The following is a 6,000-nucleotide window of genomic DNA, read 5'->3' as shown; positions in this document are numbered from 1 at the left end:
GTGGTCTGGGGAATATTTTTTTTGATTTTTTTTTTGAAATAAAGGGAAAAAAGCCCGCCTATTAGGCCGGCACGGCCTGCATACGACTAAAAATCGAACCTCTAGTTGGGCCAGGATGCAGGCCCGTACGGCCCAGTAGGCCTCACAGGGCAGAAGACTTGCAATAGGCCCACAAAGGCCTGCTTAGAGAGGAGCTCGACACGGTAGCCGCGGCGGGGCTTATAAACCGGTGCGAGCTCCTCTCAACTAGCGAGGTGGGACTAAACATTGTGCACTGCGGGTGGCAGCACACCATCTTTAGTACCGGTTGGTGGCTCCAACCAGTACTAAGGGGGGGTCTTTAGTACCGGTTGAAGCCACCAACCCGTACTAAAGGCCATCACCCCTTTAGTACCGGTTGGAGCCACCAACCGGTACTATAGGTCACAAATAAACCAGGACTAATACATAGCCGTTCGAACCGGGACTAATGATACCATTAGTGCTGGTTCATTTACAAACCGGAATTAATGTGTCTCACGTAAAGTAGTTTTTCTACTGGTGCATATGCACCATGCCTAGATAGATTAACAATGAGAGCATCAACAGATTGCGTAGAGCACCTGACCACTGCTGAACCCCTCGCCGGCGCCCTTCTCATCCCAACCCCGCGCGCGTCTTCTCGGACCCCTGCTGAACCACCGGGTGCTGTCTGTTGTTGGTATTACTGACATCTGGGCTGGCTGGGCCGCCAGCCGTGCATGCCACCACGCGCTATAGGGGTAGGGGGAGGAGGAGACGGAGGTGAGGAGGGAGGGTTGCTGGGCAGCGGGTCTGCTGCATCAGAGGAGTAGGCAGGAGAGGCGTTGCAGACTCCGCGGACGGCCGGTGACGTCGAGGTACTTGTCGATGTCAGCGCCCTAGGAGATGGGGTAGGGGCAGGAGGAGACAACGGGGAGGTGGAGGTGGGTGTGGCGGTGAGCCTGCTACGGTAGATAGGAGCTGGAATCGGAAGACGCCGGTGGCGTGAAAAGCGGCCGCTGCCACTTCGGCTCCAGTTTTGTCCAGAAGGATCTATTGCTTGGCTGATTGGATAAGGTGGGACTGGGAGATGAACAAAGAGAATGGGGGGGGGGGGGGGGGGGGGGGTTCTTTGCAAATGTGAAGTGGGGACGATGAATGACAGGCACACTATCATCATCAGCTGTGATTTTTATAGGAGTAGAGATAGAGATAGAGACAAGCTCTATCGATAGAAGTTGACGGATCGGGCAAAACAACCAACCATGGAGGCGACGATCGGACAGGTGGAGGTGGAGGCCATGACGGGTCATCTCGAACCAGGCAAGCCGTCAACGCCCCACCTCGTGGATCACCACACCGATGTCGTCCCCGACATCCTCTACTTTTTGTTCGATGACGACGACCACGCACGGCGTAGCCTTCTGTTAACGCCGAAGCAGCTGGAGGAGAACTACTTGGTCAGGTTGGCGATGGATGCTGAGTATGATGGTGACGATGAGGCTTGTGGTATTTGTGATGACGACGATGATGAGGATATGGCGACACGCCAGAGATGGGTGTTTCATCGATTCTGGGCAAATGATGGAAGATCCCTTTGGTTCTCCTGTCAATCGATTAGCTATGTACTAATAAGAATGACGACGAACTACTCGTGTGTGAACGACCCTTGCACCTACTGTTATGTGTGTGTTCCTTCATTTTTTTTACAAATAAAACCATTAGTTCATGGTTCATATATAGCATGCGTGCATGTTCTTCAGAACAGAACTGTATAGGTATGCAGGATTCAGCGAGAGATGTGACAGAATTAGGCTAAGCTGCTAGTGCACTTGCACACCTGCGTGTATTGACGGGCATGTATCTCTATTTCTAATGAAGCAGTTGCTAGTCTCCGTCGGTTAAATTTCGTCCCACCTTCGTCGGTTTTTTTCGTCCCACCTTCGTCTGTTTTTTTTCGTAGTTTTTTTTCGTCTCGCCGATTAGTTTCGTTACTCCACCCGCCCCGTCGATAGCCCAACCGATTTTTCCTGTCGAAGCCTCGCCCCGTACGGAAAAAAACGGTGGAGAAAACTACCCAACGCACGCATCTCCGCGGTCATATTCCCCACCTCTCTCTGCCCCGATCGATGGTGCCTCTGTGTGGCGGCGGCGTCACCCGGATCTCCTTGAGCCAGGGCCCTCCGCGCGCCAGCACCTTCCTCATCGCGCGCAATCTGTCCGCTCCGACGCACGGTGAGCGCGCTGCCGCCGCCTTGTCACCGACGTCCCGATCCATCGGCGGCAATGGCGGCTCCTTCTGACCGGATCAAGGCGCGGAGACCCGTGGGATCCCCTCCTTCGGCACGACCTCCTCATCTGGTGAGATCCCCTTCCCATGTCTGATGCCTCAAACCGTTCGGCAAGCACCAGCAAGTTTTTTTTACTGAGTAATTAATGTATTGAATGCAAGATTGCATTCTTGCACGGACAGAGAGTGGAACACCACCTTCAGTTTCTCATCTGATCCCACTTGTGGACTCCATGAATGAAGTAAGATAACAATCCATTGGTCAATTACATTGCCTCTTTAGATGGTTTTTAGTGGGCATCAGACTTGGTTTAGATGGCTTTTGTTGTGAAAGAAAACTTATCTTTCTAAAGACTGTACTCTGAATCTTACATCTCATACTTGATTTTTTTTTGCATAATTTTTGTAGGCCTGATGTGTATCCAACGGCATGGGAGATTAAAGATTTGCATGAGACTGACGATCGTGAGTTTGGCCCTGTACTGAATAATTTTGGGAGCGACTGGGTGATGATGATTACAAGCCAGGTAACCGAAAGAGTCCTTCGACCGCTGGCTAGCTAGCTGTTCTTATCTTACCATTATATGTCTTCCTCAGTATTGATTTGTGAATTATTTCTTTTTTCAAACTATGCAGGAGGACTGCATGTGATGAGTTAAGGCACAAGAACTACGACCATTTTAGCTCCAGCAGTAAGTACACAACTAATCAACAATGCATTTTCACGACCCAGACTTCTGCATTCTGGCTGACAGGCTCGCTGGCACAACCACATAATCTCATGCATTCAAATTGCTAGCTACACGAAATACGCCCAGATCTACGAGTAGGAATTCAAGGTAACACTTATTGCTTACAAGTATTTACTTCATTTTTCTTCATGTAAAAAGAGAATGCAAGCTAAAATATAAAGTCTGCAGATTCCTCATGTATGTTCAATTTCCGGAATAGGAAGAACCATACCAACAACATACATACATATTACAGTTCTGTATTTTAAATTTGAAGACCAAGGCAAAGCCCGATCGATGTAATTGGAGGTGAATGTCTGTTTTCTTGCTTGTATTTAATCTTAGAAAAAAGAATCTCATCAAGTGAAAATCCGCAGGCATTGCAGTGCAATTGTTCTAAGGATTGGAACCAGATGTGTGACTGAATACTGCTTGGAACATGTGATTCTGCAAAGTTGAGGAAGTTGAGGAAGTATGGACTCAGATCCTTTAAGGGTTTGTTTCCATACTGTGGGGCAGCAGGATCTGAGTCCCACTATGAGGGATCAACCTTCAGAGATCAGCTACCGGCTTCATACTGCCCCCACTAGGTAAACCCGCCATTTATCTGGGGTCCCAAATTGCAGTGTTTGTCCCTCTTCATTTGTTATTAGTCTCTGCGATTTCATTATTTAGCATCTGATGTGGTAGACCGTTTAATCAATTTTCGTGGACAGTCTAGCTCATGTGTTTGTGATCTAAGTGGTGCCACATGTTTCTTCATGAAGCCTCACAAGAAAGTTAGATTCTTCTCCATATCTTCAAATTGGTTGTTTATTGATGAGCTAGGTTGATTTGAGCCGTCTTCTGTAAGTGCTCAATTGCAACCTTAAAACCAGTCGCAAAATTGTTTTGGTCCATGCACGACTTAAATAACCTACTGTGTATTTAACTATTGATGTGTATAGGCAATTATTTACTTCTATATACGGATATCTTCGTTACATAATAAAAGTTACGGTGTACTAATTGGTAAGTAAATAAATTTAAAATAGTCAGTATGATAGTTCTTCTCTCCTCAGGTCTCAGATCTATTTAGACCTATTTTGTTTTTGTACTGACTCTTGAATTTTCTGCTTTCTATTTCCGAACCCTTTTGATATGTTCCTTACTCTTGATTTCAGGCTTTTAAGGTATGTTCTTCTTCAGGGATTGCAGAGAGCATGGACCACCGTATGGAAGAAGGAGATGCCATCCTTGACTGTCGTTGTCTTTGGTGTGTTGCTGCCATTTTTCTAATTCTTGCACTACAGAGACCTCAGTCTATCCATGTAGGTCATGCCTTATAATCAGTCTTTTGACTCTTATGTGCGTGTGTGCTCTTGCATTACTTAATAGATCTTGTTGTATACGATGATCCATTGTCAGTTATACAAAGGTTCTGATTTTAAAATTTTGTAATGTTCAGTTTAGATTTAATTTTATTCCACCTCTTTTTGAATGGACAACGTGTGTGCTGTTTAAATGATCACATGTGAAATTCATAGGCATTGTGAGGGCATGGAGAAAGGATTCGATTTTTGATTCTTTTTTTCAGGGTTCAGAGCTATTACCTGCTACACCTACACACATGGAAAACTTAAACTTAGCAGTCGAAAATTAAGCAGCAAACTTTATTGCCAGTCATCTGAAAATTCAGTGACAACTGCTGACACATGAGCTTCATTTTTTAGTAGAGTAACTAGATGATGCAGATGACAGTTCTACCTCTCTGACAGAAACAAGAACTTTCTGACCAAGGGCATACCTACAGGACAGCAGGAAGTCCTAAGGCACGCATCACACATTCACAAAAGATATGGAGCTGATATTTTAGACTAGTCTGAAGCTTTGAACCTTGCCAACGCCTGTGATTTGACTCTTGGTGCTTGTGAAGTCTGAATGAAGTACCAGCAGCCAATCTATGAATGATTTCTCATAGTATGTTACATGCTCTGATGTGATTTATGGCAGTTGTGTTCATCGTTTAACCGATCTAGCAATCTATCTTCAGTTCGCTCGAATTGTTTCTTGTTTTGTGGTTACATCTTACATGCATGGTCCATCTAGCAATCTATTTTCAGTTAGCTAACTACTCCCTCCGTTCCGATTTACTCGTCGTGGTTTTAGTTCAATTTTGAACTAAAACCACGACGAGTAAATCGGAACGGAGGGAGTAGAAGACAATGGTATTATTATTCTTAATTTCCTATATTAAAGAAGTATGTTGCCAGCAACCTACTTGAGTCCTCCCTGTGCACATCTGGTGGTGGCTCCTCCTTCTGCTTGTTCATGTGCGGATCTATTGGTGGCTCCTCCTCCCCTCCACAGATCTTTATATTTTGCCATTGCTAAAGGTACATGCCTTCATCCTAGAAGAGCCTGATTTTTCTTTTGATTGCATACATCATTAGCTTGCCAGTTTAATAGTCAAATAGGAAATCAAATTCTTCCTAAGATCATGAACGAATTTTCTATAGTTTGGTTGCAAACTTAATGAACCGGTTCCTCAACATTCCAGATTGTGATGACAAGGTTCACAGGAGATGCAAGTACGTCTTCTGTCCAGAAAGGATAAATTGGTGTCCGATTTGACCACAAGCATATGATCTTTGCTCCACAAGGTTGTACTTTGATAAGGCGTGATGCTCTTTTTTGTGTAAGTTGACGAACTCTGGTGAATGAATTGCATTTTGTTTCCTTTAATCATGACAGTGTACATGAGTATTTGGCTAATTATTATTGCTTAATTTATGTTTCCATCAAAACAGCGAATTTACATACGTCTAATTGATATTTGAACTGATGGTATAAAATAGTTTTGATCTCAAAATATTGAGAAGACATGGATTCAACTAGGGAGGAGTAGAGGAAGACCATGCAAATGAGGGATATGCAAGATATGTGTCCTAGAACCTTTCATAAGAAGTTTTTTTTGCGGAGATGTTCATAAGAAACTAA

This window comes from Triticum aestivum, chromosome 2D (assembly GCF_018294505.1).
Source record: "Triticum aestivum cultivar Chinese Spring chromosome 2D, IWGSC CS RefSeq v2.1, whole genome shotgun sequence".
In the NCBI taxonomy this organism is placed as follows: Eukaryota; Viridiplantae; Streptophyta; class Magnoliopsida; order Poales; family Poaceae; genus Triticum; species Triticum aestivum.
The sequence above is the reverse complement of the archived record's forward strand: the minus strand, read 5'-3'. Positions refer to the sequence as shown.